The following is a 23,302-nucleotide window of genomic DNA, read 5'->3' on the forward strand; positions in this document are numbered from 1 at the left end:
TCCCGCACGCAGCACGGCCGTCACTCCTGCCCTCCACCCCCGTGCTCCTGCTCAGCCGGGCCACCCCTCCTCCCCTCCACACCCCCCACTGCTCCAGGGTAAAGCCCAGGTCCGCCTCCCGGCAGCTCAGGGGTGCTGGCTGGCAGGAAGAGGCGCTCATTTCTGTACTGCACTCAGCACACGTGGCAATGGGAAGGAGAAGAGCGAGAATGAGAGGCTCGTGTGGGCCACAGAGACTACTGTCACAGAATCCAGAAAGGAGAAAAAGGACACGTGACAATCCGTCTGCTACTACCTTGTTATTGACTTAAGGGGCGGAGAGCAGGACTTGGAAGTGGCCAAAGGGAGTAACTGAGCCAGCTCTGGACAGTTCTCAATGAAGAAAAGGACTTCTGCCTTCAGTTGACATTTCAGGACCTCATTTACAGCTTCTTCAGACACCAGAGCGCCCCTGGTCACCAACACGGTGATGTCTAAGCTCCCCGGGGGCTAGACGGTCTACAGGAGAAGACTCACCGGCTGCCCACAGGGTTCTTGGAGACAGAAACACGGAAGGAAGAAGGAGATAAAGCAGGTGTTAAGACTGGTTGTAAAACAGGAGTGGGATGACGGACCTGTTTCAGGAGGCCAGCAGATAAAGGAGGAAAAAGATCTCTCGCATGTCGACGACAACCTCTTCACCTCCACCCACACACCAGGCAAACTGACTGGATCTGCCTCAGCGCTGGGCCTCGGGAGAGAGTGCGGCTAGCTGCTCCTCTCAGCTGTCATCTCCAAAGCAGAAATTAACCAAGGGGGCTAATCGAAAACCATTCTACAGAGTATACTTTTCCTTCTCAATTAGCTTAAGAGGGCATGGGACTGGGATGTCCCTGGTGGCCCAGTGGTTAAGACTTCACCTTCCAATGCAGGGGGTGGGTACAGATTCGATCCCTGGTTGGAGCGAAGATCCCACACTCCACGTGTCTCATGGGCAAAAAAACAAAACAGAAAACAGAAGCAATATTGTAAGAAATTCAATAAAGACTTTAAAACTGGTCCCACATTAAAAAAAAAAAATTCTTTAAAAACGCGGGGTGGGGGGATGGGGCTTAGGCATAATTCCCCAGCAAAACATAATCTTTTCTGGATCAGACACTCCTCAAAGCCAGCCCTCTCATCCTACTGACTCCTCTGAGCTCTAACCTTCGACAATCACTCCTGCAGCTACAGCCCAACTCCTTCATGAGGGAAAGAGTCCATCTGGTTAGAAAAAAAAACCCAGAAAAGGTGGGGGGCGGGTAACAACAAACTTCATTTCCTTACACTTAAGGAATACTGTGAACTCAAGCTGTACTCTGGCAGGCTCCTGAAAGGGCACAGCCCACAACTCCTCCTTACTTACGCCACCCCTGCCCTAGGGATGACCCCCATCCTGTCTCGTGGTGGGGCGGAGGGGGGCGGTGCTGAAGTATAGCCAAGACTTGAGTTTCTTTTCTCCCAAAGACCAATTGCCAAAAACCAACTGCCATGAGACCTTTGGGCTCCAAAATTCCAACTACTCTGGGCTCAAGGCCAACACTTACCAAGGTTTCTCCACAGAGGACTAATTAATCTTCACTCAGTTCAGCACCACCAACGTTAGGCAGTGAGGCCCCCCAGGGCCTGAAGGCTCTGCTCCACATCCACCCACGTCCTAAACACCAGAAGCACCCCCCGGCCGTGGGGGGACGGCTGCCTTCAGCATCCTACTCTGGTCCAGCAGCGGCAAGCTTCGGGTGACACGATATTCCCTGACCACCGCTGGATCTTCTGAGGCGCTGAGTCACCGGGACTTGACGTGCTACACCAAGTGTGCCCTAGGGGTGGCAGTGGGCATGATCCACTGCCCAACCCTCTCACCCCTGCGGCTGAGGCAGGCCTGCCTCCAGGAAGCCCTCTCGCGAGCTGGGGGACCTCAGCGCCTCAGCTGAGACGGGACCACTCGATGCCGAGCATGACCAGGCCACCTGGGAGCATCTCACTCTGAGGTTCCCCCTTTTGGGTACCAACTGCGTATTTCACCTTCAGAAATAGCACTCCCTGTGGGCAGGGAAAAGGGACTGTATCTGTTCCGCTAATTACACATCTGAGGCAAAGACTGGACATCATACACAAAGACCTTGTTAAAGGGCCTCAACTAAGCAGCCTTCTGTCTCAAAAGACCTCTGACCAGAAGCCCTAGAGTCTTCTCGTATCACAGCATGAGCGAAGCAGGATGCAGTAACTGCCACGTGAGGATGACCCCCCCGACCCCGGCCAAGGGCAGCCTCTCTCTGTGCTCACTGCCTACCTCCTGTGGGGCGATTCACACCGCCTGTTCACACTGAGGCCATGATCCCAGCTACCAGCAAGTGTGCTTTTTAACAACAGGCGCTGACAGTTCGACAGTGAAGGTGGGCCAGGTCTCTGCCATCCTGAAGTGCCCGGCTCCTGAAGAGGAAGTTAGTGCTAAGCAGGTGGTGAGCCACGTCTGCTTCGTGCGCTGCAGTCCAAACGCGCAGAGCAACACTGCGGTGAAGCAGGGAAATCTGCTCATCTCCTTTTCAATTAGCTGGGGAATGTGGAAAAGAAGGCAGGAGACAATAAGTAGTGAGAAAATATATAGCCACCTCTCCCTTCAAATGGAACCGCTGAGAAACAGTCATACTGTAAGATTTTAGTTTCACTAAAACTCCTGCTCACCCTGAAATCAAGTGTTAACAGAGCAATAAAATGGCCAAACAGCTAGAGGGGGGAAAGAGATGGGATCCACATAAAGGACTAACTGGGTCACAGGCCTCTAGGTTCCTCCCCTTCAGCCCTGAGCAAGAAACAGACGGGTGAGGCTTGCTCCCAGGCTGGATGCTCCAGCCAGGTTAGGGGCTGGACGCCCTGGCACAGCCAGAGCAGAGGAGCCAAGGCAGGGCCCAGGCTGTGCCAGTTCCTCACTCAGAACCTGCGGGGCTTGGCCGAGAGCCGTAAGAGCTCTGCGCGGCCCCCCCTGCCCACGAGAGCACACCCAGGCAGGCGTGGTGCAGCGCTCAGGGCCGGAGGGAGTGGTTCTCTAAACAACTCTGACGTATAACTTACACACCATAAGAGTCATCTGTTTTAAGTGTATGATTCAATGGTTTTTTAGTAAATTTACCGAACTATGCAACCATTGCCACAACAGTTTTAGAAGGACATTTCCATCAGTCTTGCAGTGTTTTTAATAACTTCCCAATCTGAAGACGAGTCTGTTTCAACAGGTGTTAGGCTGCTGAATAGGAAGGTAGTACCCACTGCTGTTGCTGCCAATTTGCCCATTCTAGGTAACTCACAAAAGCAGAGTCATGTAATATCTGTCCTTTTATGCCTGGCTTGTCTCGCTCAGCACAATGTTTCCACGCTGATTGGCGCTGTTTAACATGACTGAAAACTGTTCCACTAATTACACACTGCAGGTATGTGCTCATCCACTAATGGGACACCTGGGTCATGTCCACTTTCTGATTAATTGTCAATAATGCTGCTATGGACATGGGTGTATGAGTTTGTAGACCCCACCTCAACTCTGTAATCCAATTTATATGTCGTGTTTCTTCCAAAGTGGTCTTTCTAAGCAAATCTCATCATTTTGCTGACAGACTGAACTCCTTAGCTGCTAGTAGCAGCCTACTCTCCACTCCCAACACACACCTATCTCTATCTATCTATCTGCTGCTTCAGGAATCTGCCTCACTCTTCCCTGCGCGGCGTGGTTCATGGTCAAGGACACGTTTCCCCACCGCACACACACACAGTCAACCCCCTCGGGTCCTCTCTGCACAAGGCCGACCACAGCCGTGAGGCCACTCACCACCCATCAGGGCTTCGGCTCCCTGTCCCATCTGAGACCCTCTGAACACCTTCACTCCTCACTTCCCTGGGCACAGACCTTTCCTCTGTTCCCACCCGTTGCTCCTGGAGGTAGCAAGTTTCTCTCAGGTTTCTACCCCCAGAATTTAGCAGAATATCAGAGCCATGATAAACATTCAGTTCCCTATGGAATGGATTTTTGGTTTATGAGTACATACTTCGAGAGTTCAAGATAAGTTCCATTTTTAAAAAGCAGTAGAAATACTTGTGCGTCCAATATTTTATTTTTAAAACCACAAGTGACGTGAGCTGCTAACATCCAAACCTACAACATATTAGTTCCCCAAGAAAGGAGCAACAAATAACCACATTTTTCCCAAAGGCTTCCTCTCTCAAACATGCCTGGACCCTGATCTGTTTCCAGTTTATGAAGGAACACACTACATTAAAGCCAAAGGGTTACTTGTAACCAAGAAAAGCCTCATATCCAGAATATTTAAAGGATTTATACAAACCCATAAGAAACCAGCAGATACTCAATGAAAAATAAGCAAAATACCTGACTAGGTATCTCACAAAGGACATCCAAATTGCTAGAAAGCATCTGAACAGGTACCCAATATTATTAGTCATCAATAAAACGTCAGTCAGAACCACAGTGAGAAACCGCTGCCCACTCATTAGAATGACCAACAACTGGACACTCAGAATATAAGCTCAACAACCAGCGTGTCAACTTACAACCACTTTGGAAAACTGTTCAGTAGCAGTTCCTAAGTTGAAGAAACTCTACCATAAAACTCAGACATTCTACTCCTGGGAATACTTCTGAAAGAAATCTATGTCTATATTATCCCAAAGACAAGTACAACAATGTTTATGGCATTACACAGACACACGCATTTATTACGTATAGCATTATAGTTCACAATACTCTAAAATGCAAGTCACCCAAATACAAAACGAGAAATAAGCAGCAGCAATGGAATCCTACTACGAACTACTGCCTCAGGCAGCAACGCGGACGAGGAGCACAGATCAGCGGAGAGCACAAGAAGGCAGACGGACCCGGGAGCGAGCACAGGACCAGGCTCCTCTCTATAAAGACCGAGGACAAACACAGTTCACATCTGCGGACGAGGGAGCTCCCCGGCAGTCCACTGGTTAGGACCCTGTGCTCTCACTGCCGAGGGCCCAGGTTCAATCCCTGGTCAGGGAACTAGGAGCCCACAAGCCAAGGCCAAAAAATCAAAAGCAAAACCCCCCAAATCTATGGAGTTGAAGAAGTCCATCAAGAATAATGGCTGGGGCTGGTGGGGTGGACCACTGTCAGGGAAGGGGCAAGGGGCGCCAGTGGGACCCTGAGCTGGACGGTGTCACGTGGGTGGCCAGGCAGCGCTGTGTCAGTTTGGTTCAGCTGGGAACTATGTTTCCCGGAACCCCCAGAGTTCTGAGTTAGAACTGGTCGGAAACGCGACTCGTACAAGATTTGGAGGCCACACCTTTCCAAAGGTCTCAACAGTCGGATGTGCGGATGAACAGAGACAGAGGCGCCGGAGTTCCAGCCCATCCTCGCTCTCCTGCCATTCCACCCAGCTCTCCCTTCTCACCACACAGCAGCCCCCACCAGCACCAGACCCCGGTGAGCCGCACTGGGCAGCAGGTCTCAGGGAGCTCTGACCTGTCCACCCACACTGATGCCTTGGGCAGACTGAAGAGGGACTCCCCTGTGACCTCCAACCCCTCATCTGGACCATCACTGCCCCAACACCTCCCACGGCGGGGAAGGTCCGACTCCTCTAAGAAATCCGTCTCCCAGATTTCATACTGATCGGCTCCCAGCTGAGTGACGGACACATGCAGAGGTGTATACATACATACACATCTCTCTCTCTCTCTCTGTATACACACACATGACTCGTAATACTTAAGACTTGTGCACTTTAAGAACATACATTATACCACCATTAAAAAAAAAAAGTCAAGAAACAAACAAAACAAGGACATTTTTGGCCATGTCCTGAGAGAACAGGACTCTGGGCAGCGCATGCCACTGGAATCTGTGCTGCACCCCCCACACCAGCGAAGGATCTGAAGCAGCATTGCTGGCCAAGACCGAGGGCAGCCCAGGGCACAGCCAGAGCCTAGGGGTGTGTTTCTGGACACCAACAGAACGTGTGCTCCCTGCCTGGCAGCCGCCAACTCCCTGGCACCAAGTTCCAAGGTCCAGAGGGGGCTTCCCTTTGGAGAGGGAGACTCACCACAGTCCCTGTGCACCCGGGGTCTCAAATGGGCAGGAAGGCATGGGGACAGGGGGTACAGAGATAAGGCGGCAGTCCAGCCTGTCCAGAACCGCACACTGGTGCTGCTACAGCAGTCTGGGGTACCACACAAGAATCAGTCCCCAGAGTCACTGTTTGCCAGAAGACCCACAGGTTTTGCTGACTTTTACTCCCTCATAGTTCAGTCAGTAAAGAATCTGCCTGCAATGCAGGAGACCCAGGTTCAGTTTCTGGGTCAGGAAGATCCCCTGGAGAAGGAAATGGCAATCCACTCTAGTATTCTCGCCTGGAAAAACCAATGGACAGAGGAGCCTGGCGGGCTACAGTCCATGGGATCGCAAGAGGCAGACATGACTTAGCCACTAAACCAACCAACCAGCTCCATTCATGAGTGGTATATATCAGGTCTGACACTTGGCTTTGAAATTACGAAGGTGAATGAAAATACGGTGACTGTCCCTGTGGGCCTCCCAGTGGCTCTCATGGTAAAGAATCCAGCCGACAACGCAAGAGACATAAGAGATGCGGCTTTGATCCCTGGGTGGGGAAGATCCCCTGGAGGAGGACATGGCCACCCACCCCAGTGCTCTTGTCTGGAGGATCCCACGGACAGAGGAGCCTGGTGGGCTACAGTCCATAGAGTCGCAGAGTCAGACACAACTGAAGCAACTTAGCGCACACATATGCATGCCTGCTGGGCTGGATGAAGCACAAGCTGGAATCAAGATTGCTGGGAGAACTATCAATAACCTCAGACATGCAGATGATACCAGCCCTACGGCAGAAAGCAAAGAACTAAAGAGCCTCTTGAAAGAAGACAGTGAAAAAGGTGGCTTAGAACTCAACATTCAGGAAACTAAGATCACAGCATCCGGTTCCATCACTTCATGGCAAATAGATGGGGAAACAATGGAAACTGTGACATACTTTATTTTGGGGGGCTCCAAAATCACTGCAGATGGTGACTGCAGCCATGAAATTAAAAGACACTTGTTCCTTGGAAGAAAAGTTATGACCAACCTAGACAGCATATTAAAAAGCAGAGACATTACTTTGCCAACAAAGGTTCCTTTTGTCAGACACAGTTTTTCCAGTAGTCATGTGTGGATTTGAGAGTTGGACCATAAAAAAAGCTGAGCGCTGAAGAACTGATGCTTTTGAACTGCGGTGTTGGAGAAGACTCTTGAGAGTCCCTTGGACTGCAAGGAGATCCAACCAGTCCACCCTGAAGGAGATCAGTCCTGGGTGTTCAATGGAAGGACTGATGTTGAAGCTGAAACTCCAATATTTTGGCCACCTAATGCGAAGAGCTGACTCATTGGAAAAGACCCTGATGCTGAGAAAGATTGAGGGCAGGAGGAAAAGAGGACAACGGAGGATGAGTTGGTTGGATGGCATCACCAACTCGATGGACATGAGTTTGAGCAAGCTCTGGGAGTTGGTGATGGACAGGGAAGCCTGGTGTGCTGCAGCCCATGGGGTCGCAGAGAGTCAGACACGACTGACTGAACCGAACTGAATTAATGCACGCCTGCCCTTGTCTGCTGGGGGATACAGACAATAAACAAGTAAGAAAACAAGCACATACAGCTGACACCTTCACAGTGCAGGTCTGAACTGCGTGGGCCCACTTACACGTAATGTTTGAGAACAGTAAATACGGCAGAGCTACACAGCCTGTGGACGGTCAAACCCACAGATCCTGGGACTTCCCTAGCAGTTCAGTGATTAAGACACTGTGCGTTCACTCCAGGGGGCAGGGCTTTGAGCCCTGGTTAGGGAACTAAAGACCTCATACGCTGCATGCATACATGCTAAGTCGCTTCAGTCGTGTCCAACTCTTTGGAACCCCATGGACTGTAGCCCGCCAGGCTCCTCTGTCCATGGGGTTCTCCAGGCCAGAATACCGGAGCGGGTTGCCATGCCCTCCTCCAGGGGATCTTCCCCACTCAGGGATCGAACCCACATCTCTTACATCTCCTGCACTGGCAGGCGGGTTCTTTACCACTTGTGCACCTGGGAAGCCCCATATGCTGCATGGCATGGCAAGAGAAAAACAAAACAAAACAGTAAGAACCTGCAGATACAGAGGAATCACAGATCGGAGGGCCAAATATAAATTATACACAGATTAACCCTGCGTCGTTCAAGGGTCAACGATAATTACAAAATATGACTGCCAGGAAGGAAATGCACAGGTTATGGTGACTAACAGGAAGGGACCTGAGACAGGCTGGTCATGGGAGCTTCTCTGAGCAAGTGACTCACAGCAGAGTCGACAGGACAGGAGAGAACAGCTTGGAGCCCCCCGCCCCCACCGCTACAAGCTCCCCTCTGGAGTTCTTAACACAGCCCTCCTCCAGAGTGGACAATGTCCGTCCCAGACTCTCTCCACTTCACATTTCACAAGGCATTTCTACACAAGTCATCTTTCTCAGACTTCTTTCTCACACAGTCTGAGCACATGCCACCACCTGTCCCGAGTCACATATGAGCTATCAGCGGCTCCGTGATTAACTTCCCTCCATTGCCTCCCTTCCGCTTCCTTTCACCAGCACTTTTGTTAGAAACTCTCCAACTACAGGTCTTTCCAAGGACCCATCAATCCGCTAAGGATATTATTTTAAGTGGGAAAATGCCAAAGTCTAGCTTTCCCACATCTACTTCAGTCCCACACTTATTGTAAAAAGACAAGTTCAGTCCAAAGCAGGGGTGGGGGAAAAAAGGATGACTACCATCAAGAGGTAAAGACGCACCACAGGGACGTCTACACGGTGCCCGGAGGTTTAATTACACTCCAGGAGCCGGTTTACATGATCATCCCCAGGTCTGTGAGTCCCTAGGGGCAAGGTCCACGCCAGATCTCATTCCCAGGACTGTAAGTGGTCAAGACGTCAAGGAACCCAACAAGCCACTTAAAAAACAACACTATTCTCTTTTCTCTCTTGTAAACAGTTACAGCAACTAGATTTCAAACTAAATGCAAGACTCTACAATCACTCTCTGTTTTGGAAGGAGAAGATTCGAGAGACTTTTTGGCTATCTCTTATTGACTGTAATAACTATTACCATTCACTGAACTTCCCTATGTGCCAGGCATGGTACGGGCAGGTCACAACGATCTTTACACTTAGTCCTCACACTGTCCCACAAAGAACTCTTATAATCTCACTGTGTACATGAGAAAACTCAGCCTCAGACAGTCAGGAGCTTGCCAGCTAGGAAGCTGAAAATGACAACATCTAAACACAGGAGTGCCTCACTCTAAAGCCCAAATTACCCCACCCCTTCCCAAAGGACTCTGATGTGTCCACAGGAGACCAGACATCCGATGGGAAAGGCCAGCATTCGGAGCCTTGGATGCTCGGTATCTGGCCTATTACTAACACACCACTGAGATCAGCAGGCTCAGCTCTGCACCAGCAGTTCCGTGCACTTCTAAGGAACAGACCTGGGACTGAGCAGGGCTCCTTTACGACGCTGCCCTTGCCAACATTACACCTGGCAGATAACTGTGCTGAACTCTGGTGCCAAGTACAATTTTGCCAGATGATCTGGGTGTCGAGAGGTTTGAGTTCCTTGGTCTAAGACAGTGCTCTGATGACCAGAATCTGAAAGACCTGAGTTGAGCCGAGCAGAGGGTGGGGCTACTTCTCACTTGTAAGGTAAGTGGACTGTTCTCCCCACCAGTGCCCCGGCTTTGGATGGGCAACCAGTTACGCAGGACAAAGACACATCCGCACAGGCACTGGAGCCCATGACTCTGGACGGAGGCTACCTCCTGCCCTAGCCCTGGCCACCACGCACAGCAGTGCTAGCTCCCAGTGAAGAGGAGGGCTGCACCGGCTGAAACCCACACACCTGGCAAGCAGCAGCATCCACACAAAAGGGGGGTACACAGAGGGGCTAGCAGAGAGAAGGACGGCCGTGCATCCCAGCCAACTGAGGCCCACGAGCGCTGTCTGGATCGTAGACAGTGGGCTCAGCCAGGGGAGGGGCTCTGACTCACTCTGTGCACCTTGCAAAGAACCAAGCAAAAACTAAAGAACAAACCCAGCCTCCTGTCTATGCAACTCTGAAAGGTGGCATCGGACAGTCATTTCCACACTTGGAAACGGAGGCCCTTCCCGGCTGGAGAGTGACTCGGATGCCAGGATCCCATCTTCATACTACACTAGGGCAGCTGTGCTCCTTTAACGCAAACAGTCCCATCACTACTGCCTGTCGACAGGCACGTCCCTCAAGGCAACGAGGAAACAAGAGACACCCACTGCAAAGACACCAGGAGCCACGGACCCCACCACACACACTGATGGTCAGAGCCCCGTGAGGCAGACCCAGGGGTACGTGCTGCAATTTCCTGAAGGACTAACACTCCTCCACGTGGCCCGACGAGTCTGGGCATCCCAACCAGCAGTCCTGCTCTGTGGCTTGGCAGAGACTCCAGTCCAGTCCTGTCCTTCTTATCAGAGCGGTGAGCCCTTTCCGGTCAAGCTTCATGAAAACGGTCATTAAGGTCGGTGCTAATTCATGTCTGACCGTGAGTCTGAAGAGAGAAAAATGGGTTGGAAAAAAATGTATCCTGAAGTAACTTTTTGGGTTCTTTGGCTGTGATCATATGAAAATCTCTTAAGACAGGCTTCCCGATGCTCATAGACAGGCAGCAACGGACCCCTGACGAAAAGGAGAACTTCACTCAGGGGCTCCGCTCACCAGAGCCATCGGCTGCAGAGAGCCCTGAGGGAGGCTGGCCTCTGCACCCAGACGCCGGAGCAGCAGGACATGGCGAGCGCCCTGTAGTTCCATCAATCCTCCCCTCTGGCCAGTATGAGGCGAGCCCAGCCCAGTGTTCACCAAGGCAGCCCTAACCACCCGGGCCCACTCTGCTGGAAGCCCAGTGGCCCGCCTGCACCACAGCAGGCCAGAAGGTCCAAGGGGAAGGCCCGCCCCATCAGGCCCCTAAGAGTAAAGTCACAAGTAACCTTTGCTCCCCGGGCTCTTTAACCAGAGGCGAAACTCTGGGGCTGCACCATCCCCTTAATGCGCACGTCAGCACTGGCGCTCTAGCTAAGTTTTACCTCTATGACGAAAGCGTGCTGACAGCAAGAGTCCCTCATCTCTATGAGGAACCGAGTGAGATTTTTCCAATTCCTGTGTATTCTTCTGAAATTAACTCCTCTTCCTACGCTTTCTTGGGCCACTAGAATAGGTTCCTTGAAAATGCCTCTATCCTTCCTTTATCAGAGAAGATTAAGGCAGAAAGAACAAAACCCCTTCAGTGCAGAAAGCACTCTTGTGCGCTCATGAAAAACAAAGGCTCTTTCCAGGCACGAGGAGGCTCCCTACTCTGGGCCTGGGCTGAGCCTTTGGAGTAAATCAGAGCTGTCTGCAGCCTCAGTTCTGCCCCGACCTCTTTCTCTTCCCTCTGAGAGCATGAACTAGAAGTGACAGAAGAGCCAGAGCTCTGCAGCCTGCCTTCTGGGGGCCCGTCCCACCGCGAGGACAGGCAGCCTGCGCTTTGTGCCATGACATCGTCAGCCACCATCAATGGCGAGAAGGCCAGGTTCTGCCTATGGAACCAACCACCGCGACTGCAGAAGACTGTCAACCTGCAGAAGGCAGTGCAGGTGTGAGAGGGGACTTTCTTTTACCCTGTGTTCGCTACCCAGAAAGTGAGAAGAAGGGGGGAAACCTTTTTTGTGGAAAAAACAAACCCCCCCCCCACTTCCCTAGGTACCAGCACAGCCCACACAGGACCCCGTACCTGGGCCAGGAACGACAGCGGACACCTTTGTCTGTGAGGTGCTGGATGGAATCTTCCTGGGGCCCCTGCCAGGAACACAGCCAGAGGGTTAGGAAAGTGTCTGCTTTTTTTTTTTAATTTCCTTTTAACCTGAGCACACGCACATGTGCATGTTTTCAAATAGGGTTCCAAAGTAGCGAAGGGAACGTGGAATAAAAAAACACTTTGGTTGTCCAGACATTAATTAAAAAATCTCTATCCAGAGACTAAACAGTTTTGACCCGTGCATCACGGCTGGTTCTCGATACTTGGTTATTTTCAGTCCATTTTCGTCCCAAAAAATACTGTCTAGCTCACGAGTGAAGCCGTTTAGCCAAGGTTAGAATATGCGAGGAGACGGGGGTGGCAGAGGACACGGGGCTCCGAGAGTGGGGATAAGGAGCAAACTAACAGAGCAAACATTGTCTGCAGCCGCACGGCCCAGCGAATGTGCTCTCTCCGCCTGTTTGAGCAAATTATTACATTAAGTCCCAAACAATCACATCGAGGCAGGGTGAGTGGCCGACCCAGCCTCCGCTTTGCGGGTGGCACCAGGGCCACATTCCGTGCGAGTCCGCCCCAGCGATGGTCCGTGCCAACAGCTCTCCTGGGCACCCACCATGGGAGTGCTGGGTACAGCCAGGCGGCGGCAGACAAGCCCTCGTCCTGGATTAAAGGCCGAAGCGACCGGGTTTCCAGAGGCGGACACTGCACCCATACACGTACTGCTATGTGAGAAGGTGCGAGGCAGGTATTTCAAGACACATTTTTCAATGAAACAGGGTGTGGCCGCACACGTCAGGGGAAACACAGGCTGCTGGGTCTCGCACAGTTCACTGCTGACCGGGTCACTGCTCCCTCCAAGCCGCTGAACGTCGATATAAACGATACACACATCAGAGGCCAGGAAACATGAACGCCTCAGAGCACTGGGACTCTCCCTTCTTTTTAAACAGCATGACTAGATGTAAAATTCAGACTAAAGGGTAAGCCCATCAGTACATGAGCTTCCCTGGTGGCTTAGCTGGTAAATAATCCGCCTGCAATGCGGGACACCTGGGTTCGATCCCTGGGGTGGGAAGATCCCCTGGAGAAGGGAAAGGCTACCACTCCAGTATTACGGCCTGGAGACTTCCCTGGACTGTATAGTCCATGGGGTCGCAAAGGGTCGGACACGACTGAGCGACTTTCATCAGCACGTGCTCCGATGTTAGTCGGGCCAGAACTCCCCTGCTCCCCTCGGGATGCCCTGCCCTCCCCAGGTCCCTGCCCTCCCCTCTCCCCGAGCGGCTTCCCTGGTACCGACAGCCAGGAGCTGTGGAGGGGAGCTGACAGCCCAGGTCTGAGAACCACACTGTTTCCCTGTCCCTCACCCACTGAGGGACACAGAACGGACATTCAGAGGACTCTCTGGCCCCAGCCCGCCCAGAGGTACACCCTGCGGCACACAGTGAGCCCCAGGCAGGACAGTCACCTGTCCTCCGTCATTTATACCCCACAGCTCCCCAAGAAAGCAAAGCAAGATCAGCAGAAGAAACTGCTCCCTTCTACCCGACAAGCCATTCCTTGAGGCTTGGATGTCGAGGGTAATGTGGACCCCTCTGTGCCGGGGGAAGAGGGGCTCAGAGAGCAGTGGCCCCCCTCCCAACAAGCCCACCACGTGGTCCCCACCCAGCCAAGAATACTGTTCCAGCCCCGCCCACCCACACCAGAGGCCACACTTCACTGGCTGACCAAGATAAAGGGGTGACGTGAGTCAGAGAAGCCAGGCACCCGGCCAGCTCCCCACGGCCCCTCGGGACAGGGGAAGGCCTGGCCACAAGCCACACCAGGGCAGGGCCAGGGCCAGGGGCAACTTTGGAGAGAGCACAGCTACTTTCTCAGGTCAGAGGGATACACAGCAATACCTTATGAAGTTGTCAGGATCTAGTCTGACAGGACAGAAAGTCCTCCCCAGTAAAGAACGTGCTGCCGGTGAGAAGGAAGCCGCAGCTGCGGGTGTAGCGGACCTGGGGCGGGTGGCAAGCAGGCCGCAGGTCTGCCTTGGAGGCTCCTCCGGCCTCCCTGGGAGTGTGGACAGGAAGTGGGACCCTCACCAGCTCCCACACAGCAGCGCCACTTCCATCTGCTCTAGCGCCTGCAGGCAGGGAAGACACGGTTTTCTGTACTTTGGTGGGGGGAACTCTTACTTTGAACAAAAAGGGGAATGAGGCAGCTTGTCTAGAGTATCACAAGAGCTGGCACCACTGGCTTTGACCCTGGCTCTGCAGCTGGTACGCCTCCCGTGTGAGCGAGGGTCCAGGCTGGGTATTTACTGCACAAACAAGACCAAGGGAGCTCCTTCCACTTAGGGCCACAAGAGCTCCTTATAAATGGGACACACGAGTCAAGAATCTCTCGGAACACCTACCCATCCCAGAACATCTCAGCACCTGGCACAAGGAACCATCTGAGCGTCACACATGTGGACACACGCACGCACATTCACGCGCGCCCAGAATCACCAGGGGACAACGTCTAAAACCCCCGGGGCAATTTGGGAGCACTACTCTTATCTGGGAGACAGACTAAAAGCCTACATTTTGTGGTGATGTCTGTTTCTTTCTTCCTTTTTATGAGGGTTGATTTACTTTCTCTCCTTTGTTCCAAAAGCAACACTCCGCTTCCAGCCCCGTTATCAGAGGAGGACCACATCTGAGCTGAGGCAGCAATAAACTAGTTCTTAGAAGCCGCCTATTTTTAACCTCTGGTCCTTCCTGCCCTCTTCCCAAGGGAGCGCCCCTCCCTCTGCCCTCCTGCAAACAGCTCTGCCAGGGCAAAGGGCACTCACACCATGCGGGAAGGGGGATGGGAGACCTGGAGCTGCCCCCACCCAAGTCAGACTGCAAAGAGGTGGACGGAGGAGCCTGGTGGAGGAGCAGGAGGGAAGATGTTTTTTAAATCACAAAGAAAAGTGGGTGGCAACCTACTCCAATGTTCTTGCCTGGGAAATCCCACGGACAGAGGAGCCTGGCAGGCTACAGTCCATGGTGTCACAAAGAATCAGACATGACTTAGCAACTAAACAAAAATAGTTGAATTACAGTGTTGTGTTAATTAGTACTGTACAGCAAACTGACTATACATCTATACAACATATATAGACATTCCTTTTCATATTATGTTCCATTATGGTTTATCACTGGATATTGAATATAGTTCCCCATGCTGTACAGTAGGACTTTATTGTTTTATTGATTCTACATATACCAGTTTGCATCTGCTAATCCCAAATTCTCAACCCAAACCTCTCGCACCCCCTTCCCCCTTGGCAGCCATCAGTCTGTTCTCTATGTCCCTGATTCTATTTCTGTTTCATAGACAGATTCATCTGCATTGTCATATCTTTTGACTGACCTTTCTGCTTTTTTATAAGGACCCTTGTGATTACATTGGAACCACCTGAATAAACCAAGATAATCTTGTCTCAAAAGAAGAGACACACTATACCAAAGGTTGCCCTCGCCCGTCTAGGACTGGAGCACTGCTCTGGGCCACACAGTAGGCCTGGACGCCTGTCTTCTCTGTCTCTCAGGCATGGTAATCTTGTAGCCCACAAGCCCTCTTGGCGGGCTGAACCAGGCAAGACAGCTCCTCACCCTGCAGAGATCATGCCTGCCCATGGGCATAACCACAGCTCCCCTGAGACAGTCAGCCTTCTCACTTTACCATGTAGGGGACACAGGAAAGAGGCAAGACACCTGCCTCCCTCTAAACTCCAGGACATGCCTCTTTTCACGAGACCTCATGGTATTTCATCCCATCACTGCAGATGGTGACTGCAGCCATGAAATTAAAAGACGCTTGCTCCTTGGAAGAAAAGTTATGACCAACCTAGATAGCATATTCAAAAGCAGAGACATTACTTTGCCAACAAAGGTCTGTTTAATCAAAGCTACAGTTTTTCCAGTAGTCATGTGTGGATTTGAGAGTTGGACCATAAAAAAAGCTGAGAGCTGAAGAACTGATGCTTTTGAACTGTGGTGTTGGAGAAGACTCTTGAGAGTCCCTTGGACTGCAAGGAGATCCAACCAGTCCACCCTAAAGGAGATCAGTCCTGGGTGTTCAATGGAAGGACTGATGTTGAAGCTGAAACTCCAATACTTTGGCCACCTCATGCGAAGAGTTGACTCATTGGAAAAGACTCTGATGCTGGGAGGGATTGGGGGCAGGAGGAGAAGGGGACGACAGAGGATGAGATGGCTGGATGGCATAACTGACTCGATGGTCATGAGTGAGTGAACTGCGGGAGTTGGTGATGGACAGGGAGGCCTGGCGTGCTGCGATTGATGGGGTCGCAAAGAGTCGGACACGACTGAGCGACTGAACTGAACTGTCACAGAACTGCCAACCTCGACTGAAGAGTGAATTCTGCTAATTGGTTTTCCACTGACCTGTCATTGTAAATTACAAGTATAGGAAGAAGTCTCAGTCCCCTCAAAAGTTAAATTTTTTAACATGACTCGGAACAAGGTTCAAATGAAGCAGGTAAAATAGATCCAATGCATAACACAAGGTAAATCCTCTATTTTATTTTATAGCAAGAGTAAAGAAAATGAGGAAAAGAATCTGAAAAAAATGTGTGCATGTGTGTGTTTGGAGGAGTCACTTCGCTGAGCACCTGTAAGTAACACAATGCTGTAAATTAACTATACTTCAATTTAAAAATGGAGGAAGAAGAAATGAGATCACTTTTTTTTAAAAGAGCCTAGAAATGATAGTCTAGCTGATAAACTCAGTGACTTTCATCTTCAGAGAGACTGAATTCTGTGAATTCACCCACACATGTGCTTACACCCTGCCTTGTGAGGGGCAGACAGCCCGCGGCCACCAGCAGACACACCCGGATCTCCAGGTTCTCTAGCCTCCGCTCCAACTCCGAGTACCGTACGCACCGCATCAGAGCAGGTCCCAAAGCCGAGCCCCCGATGCCTGTGCTACACCTCTCCCCTCTCACCACCTGCCCTGCAGTTAGAAATCTTCTGGAACCTGCCAAGTCCCCCTGCCCCTCCCTGACCAGAGAAAGTGCAAGAGCTCGGAGAAGGACGGTTCCCCGGGAGTCACCACTGTGCTGATGTCTAACTGCACTTCTGAGAGTCCCAGGGCGGCCTCTAGGTCAGGCTGCACTGTTCAGGAGTTCTGCCCATGCGTCTGCAGCAGTGTAAAACCTGGGTGGCGGGGGCCACGGGAACATGGTGCTCCAAGGCAGCTGCTCCCTCCAAACCTCACACCTCAGCCAGGCACCTCCCTGAGAGGTGTTTTGGGGGATACTGAATACACAAGACAGGAACCGTGTCCCCAGCGCTTAGGGCACATCCTGGAAACCAAGAGACAACAAGGGGGCAGATGGAACACGATCCTTGGAGAGCTGTCTCCATTCCAGTCCTTTTGCAGAACAGGGGACCACTCAGAGGTCGCCAAGCAGCTTCAAAACTCACAGCGACTGGCAGGTCCATCAGCGATTTACTCTGGACCTTCTGGCTGCCAAATACTGAGCATACTGAGCAGACACCGGGGCACGCTTCACCTGCATTATCTCCTCTTATTTTCAGAACAGCCCTAAAAGTGTGACGCCCTCACTTTAGAGATCAGACAGTTAAACTCGGGTTTGCAGGGATTACCCAGGTCACACAGGGGAGGGCTGGGAGACCATCTCCAGAGGGCTGGGTGGTGCCAGTGCCCCTTCCACGAGATGCACGCAGATTTACCGCGTACCCTCTTAGTCCTCTTGCTCTTAAAGCAGCACATTTTTATGAGCGTGCATGTCACCCCTCTTATACAATTTCCTACACGCTGACAAATCTCTTAAATGAAGGGCAACTAACCAGCCCACCCACAGGTATTGAGTAGTGCCTGCTCTGTGCTATGATCACATCAGATACTGCCAAGAGATCAAAGAGAAAACAAGATAAATTTGTAAAGGGGAGGAAGAAAGAGCGAGACAGTTACTATTAACACACGGTGACAAACACGACAGGAGGCCCGCGAGCAGGCGCTCGTCTGCACACGCCCATCACCCAGGAACCGTCAACACAGGCTCAGGTGCCACAGCTCTGAACAAGCTCCCTACCAGCAAGGGGCCAAAGAATTCCGAAGGCTGAGTTGCGCTGGAGTGCTCTGGAAAGGTAAAGAGGCGAATCAGAAACAGCCTTTAGAGTCAGAGGAATGAGAATTGGAGAAGTTTGGGATACAGTATTGGGATGAGAGAAAACAGTATTTTTAAAGCAGCAAAAAAAAATTCAGGCAAAGGAGAATCGTGAAACACAGGTCATTCAGAGGACAGCTGTCTGTGTAAAAAAGGTAAAACTAGTCCTAAACTGCCTGATCACTGAGGTGACGAGGGTTATGAGACAACTCTCTGGAAGAACCCTGAGCGACCTGAGAGTAAGTTCGCAGCAGGGAGCGACTTCAATGTGCTGGTCCAGTAAAGGGCAACACCCGTGACCACATCTACAGAAGATGGGCCCGGCCACTCGGCTACTTGGTGACTGAGGTTTACGGCCATGAACTTGGGCACACACCCAGGCACCAGCCAAAGAATGTTCATGAGACATTTTTAAACACTTTCATCCCATAATGAACAAGAAAGGAAATCCCACTGTCAGCTCCACCCTATGTCAGCCTCCTAAAAGAAGGGCTTCCCAGAAGAAGAGCCAGGATAGTGGGCTCCAACTGTGCCATCTGCTGACGTGGCCCCACTTCCCGGCTGGGTCACTTCCTCTGCCGTCTCAGACCGAGTGGCTCTGCATGCCCAGTAAGCTCCTCAGCAAACAGATGTGAGTGCCCAGATGCAGGAGAGGTCACCAGGCGTCCTGACAGCACGCACACTCTGGAGAGGCAGGGCGGCCCAGTGAGAGCTGCGCTCCCCTTCGGGAACAGGGCTGTGTGACACAGGGCTCGTTTTATAAGTAACACAGCTGCTCTCAACCCACCTGGACAATTTCAAAGTGGAAGCCACAACCCGAGCCCTACCCACCCTACAGTGCCTATCAATTTCAGCAGTGTCTGGGAAATGCTTCATAAGCTGTGAAGTACTAGAAGAACACAATTCTTCCTCTTAGAGCGTCTGAGAAATCAGAGGCCCTTTACGACACTCCTCCTTTCTTGTCAGCACCCCACTGTCCTTATCTGGTATTTAATATCCTTTTCACCACAGCAAAAACTCAAAGCACAAAGAAGAAACCACAGACTTACTTGCTCAAGGTCAAACACCAACTACATGACTTTGGAGGAATGAAAGCCACGGCTCAAGGTTGTCATGAAGTCAAACATCTTTCATTATGGGAGAATAAGAGAGATAAGAGAGCCATCTCCTAATTCACCACTAGAGGTTCAACGTTCTGGCCCTTCCTAAAGGTGCCCTGCAGAGTCACGCCCCAGGACGGCACTGGCGAGGCTACCCAACAGCCTCAGTGGCAAGCACTGCGGGGCTGACCCGACGGCTCCGTGGGCCACCCCAGCTGTGCACACAGGAGGCAGCTTCCTTTTCTGTAAAGACAGGCCCAGACTAGCTTCGTGATTAGACCTCCTGGAGGCAGCCAATCCCCACATCCAGAGCAGTGGAAGCTTAGGCCAGCAACCCTCCTTGCAGACCCTTCAGACAATCGTGCGTCTTCATTTCCTTAAAGCATCACCAAGCCCAGCATCTAGACGAGAAAGCTCTGGAGCAAGTGGGCAGCTCCATCTGCCCAGCAGCCTCCTCCAGTCCCCCGCCACTCTCTACTCTCCCAGCCTTTAAAGTCTGCCCAGCTCTAGAATGGAGAAGGCAGAATTAATCCACCCTGGGTCCATGTGGGGGAAACGGAGGGAGGAGTGAAAATAGAAAGAGGAAAAAAAAAAAAATCAAACCACCCATCAGTCCGTCTACCAAAAACCCCAGAGCTTTCATGATTTGCTGTGAAGGAGAGGAGCCTGCACACAAGCTGGCACATCCTGCGAGGCAGGTCCACACCCAGGGTCCCGGCAGAGCCCCCAGCGAGCAGAAGGCACTGCCCTGCGGGCTTGCACAAGACCAAGAAGCCTCAGTTCAACCCAACTCTGACCCACCCCATCCATGTGACCCTGGGGGAGCTTCTTAGCCTGTTTCCTTAAGGCTGGGACATACATAAAGCGCCTCTTACAGGGCCAGACACACAGCCAATGCTCGATAAAGGCTTCAGAAGACAACACTGCTGGTGGGGACTCTGCCTCCCAGCCTTACATCGGGAAGTTGACAGCAACGTCAAATTCCAACACTTCCATTCAGGAGACCTCGTTAGTGCACCGTTCTCAGAGGAAAGCAGTCCTCTGACATCTTCCCTGCTCTTTCCTGGGAAGTAGGTCTGAAGGCTGACAAAAATATCCAGTTAAATTTCTCGTACATCCACAAGGCCTGACCTAGACTGCAGCAGAAGAAAATAGGAAATTGACTGGCTAAAATAAACTGAACACAAGAAGCTCTCCAAAACTAACTCTCAAGAACAAGTAGAGGAGGGGACATAAAACAACTCTACACAAGCCAAGAATACCCCTCCCCAGGAAAGAAGGGACATGACAGGCCAGACCCCAGGGATGCGTGACCTCCCGAGGAGCCCCCAGGCCTCCGATGAGGCACTATATCTTAGCCGTCCCTATAATTACTATGACGCAGGAGCAGGGGATGGTAGGGATCAATATTCCAATATCCAACAAACAAGAAACCCCTAGTTTCAGTGTTGAGAAAAAGAAGAGTCATTTAAAGAAAGAAACAAAGTGAAGTCGCTCAGTCGTGTCCAACTCTTTGCGACCCTGTGGACTGTAGCCCACCAGGCTCCTCCGTCCATGGGATTCTCCAGGCAAGAATACTGGAATGGGTTGCCATTTCCTGGGAAGTACAGTGTTTAGACAAAATGCTGTGTCAGGAAACTGACTGTCAAAGGAGGTGGGAACTCACCTCCTGCTGTAACACAAGCTCCACAAGGGGAAAGAGTTTTATCTGTTTGGCTTGCAGCACCTAGAACCGTGCTTGGAACTTAGAGGCACTCAGACACTTGTTGAGTGAACAACAGGAAGAGAAAGTGGCATCTATATGACGTGATTAAGGGCACAGACCGTGAGTCAAACAGAGTTAGATTCCAATCCTGTTTGGTTCTGTTACTTAAGTCTCAACCTCTCGGAAATTCAAAACCCCCATCACAGGATTTCTGTCAGGGATTAAATGACAATGTGTTTAGCCACTCAGAAGGCCTAGCACACAGGAAGCTCTCGGTAAACGGTAGCTCAGCGATTAATATAATCATCTCCTCTCTCCCGTCCCACTCCTCAAAGCCCCTGGTCGGAGGGAGAAAAGACAGGCAGAGTATCAGAGCACTGGCCTGGGGCCTGCTCCAGCCTAACCCGAATCACAGTGTGTCTGCCCTGTCCCCAACAGCCTCTCCACCCTCCTGGTCCCATGAGACCAGTGCCCACCCGTCCCTTCTCCACAGGGAGCGCCTTCTGTCCCAACAAGGTGGACATCAGCACAGCCAGACAGCAGGCACCCCCGGCCCCACCCCTGGGAGAAGCCAGTGCAGCACAAGAGATAGACATCGTCTGAAAAGGCTCCCAGCCGAGACCCCACTGCGACTAAGAGCCAGGACGGCCTCCCACCACTCAAACACGGATCCCCCACCAGCGGCCCTAACACGCTAACAGGGTTTTTACAAATTAGCACTTTATCAAGCTCCTAAGACCACCATTTCCTAAGCTGAGCTGCACAATTCTCCCGACAGCTCCAAGCAAACGTGTGCCATAGCTCAAGGCGTCAGGGAAACTTGCCTGACAACTTCAGCTGGGCTGAGAGGAAGAAACATCTCCTGCCCGAAGGGCCCCCAGATGGCATCTCAGAGCTGCTGAAAATTCGAACTGGAAAAAAGATCTGAGAGATCCTCAGTTAACTCACTGAGCTGAGCATAAGATCCAGGTTTTCTAACAACATACGTGCAGAGAATCTAGGAATTTCAGACTTATAGTCCTAAGCCAAAATCCTGGACCATTAGGTGGTGTTTGTGAATTTATACGTGCCAAAGGGGAAGGAATGAGCAGGACCCTGACTTCTGCGTGTGTCCTCTGCACTGCTGACCTCCCAGGAGACACAGCTGCAGAGGGACACACGTCAGCTTCTCACCCTAGCAACACCGCACCCTCTCATCCAAGGTCCTGACAGACACTGCACTCTCTCGTCCGAGGTCCCCAAACCATACCCTCTCATCCAAGGTCCTATAGCAGTCAGTGAAGCAGCAAAGCCGGGGGCGGTGGGGGGGCGGGGCGGGCGGAGTGCACACATCAGGATCACAACTTCTGAACAAACGGCTCAGGGAGGAGAGGAGAGCACAAGATGTGAGAGGAGCAGCCCCCCAGGTGTGCTCAGGCCTGCCTGCCCTGCCCCTGCTGCCAACTAAGATATCCCCTCCAGAAACAACACACCCCTCCACCCACCGTGCTGCCAATTGACTCCCGCACCTGGATTATCATCAACTGGAAGGAGAGACACAAGGACAGGCAGTTAGTACCCGAAGAAAGAATCAGTGACCGTCTCTATGCACGTGGGAGGCAGGGCAGGCGGGGGTGGACCCGCAGGGAGCAGAGCACACTCGTCACCAGCTCCAGCAAAGAGGTCAGACACAGGCACTCACCGCAGAGGCCTTCTTGCTGAGCAACAGACTCCCAGCTCCACCAGGGCCAGCAACGTTACAAAACCCCACTGCCCAGCCCTCCTCAAAGCTGGCTGTGACCATGTGTTCCACGTGCCAGCCAACAACACGTGGGCAGAAGTGTGTGAGCCTTCCAGAAAGACTGCTTTTGGGGAGCTTCTCACCTGGAGCTTCTCCATCTCAAAGAAGAGCACCTTTTTGTCCTTCTCTCCATTTCTTCCCTTTTGTGTTTTTCCAAGAAACAGAAAGATGATGGCTGGAGCTCTGGCAGCCATATCTGACCCGACATGGTAACCTAGAGGAAGGCGATCACGTGTCAGGGCAGTGGAGTTAAGTCCGTTACACTCTCACCTGGCAATCCATGGAATGGACCACATGCTGCAGCTAAGAGGGCCAGAACTTCTCTCTTTTCAGACAGAAGGAGCCAAATGTCCTGATGACCATGGAAATGGCTACTGGCTGAGCCTCCCATCTCCGAGCTTCTCTACATTTTGGAGAAAACATTCTTACACATTCAGGCCCTATTCTGCACTGACCTTTACAGGACGGGCTCTGACTGGGGTCTGCTTACACAGAGCAACCTTGGCTGGACATTCCTAAGTGGAAGCCCTGCTACTAAAAAAGGAGCAGAGCTTTTCTTGGCATTAAGTGGAAGGAAGCTTCATCCTCAAGAAACCAAATATTCCACATCACCCATAACCGAACTCTCA

General features: G+C 51.8%; 1 protein-coding gene across 1 annotated transcript in view; it reads right to left on the reverse strand.

The window, feature by feature from the left end:
- MICAL3 (microtubule associated monooxygenase, calponin and LIM domain containing 3) overlaps positions 1-2,566 on the reverse strand; it is an 89,578-nt gene extending 87,012 nt beyond the window's left edge. The window contains exons 1-2 of the mRNA XM_018048715.1: positions 2,312-2,566; positions 352-533 (exon numbers count right to left, since the gene is read on the reverse strand). The gene's annotated coding sequence lies outside the window, so the exon portion shown is untranslated. The remainder of the gene's footprint in view (positions 1-351; positions 534-2,311) is intronic.

The sequence above is a fragment of the Capra hircus genome, chromosome 5 (assembly GCF_001704415.2).
Source record: "Capra hircus breed San Clemente chromosome 5, ASM170441v1, whole genome shotgun sequence".
Taxonomy (NCBI): domain Eukaryota; kingdom Metazoa; phylum Chordata; class Mammalia; order Artiodactyla; family Bovidae; genus Capra; species Capra hircus.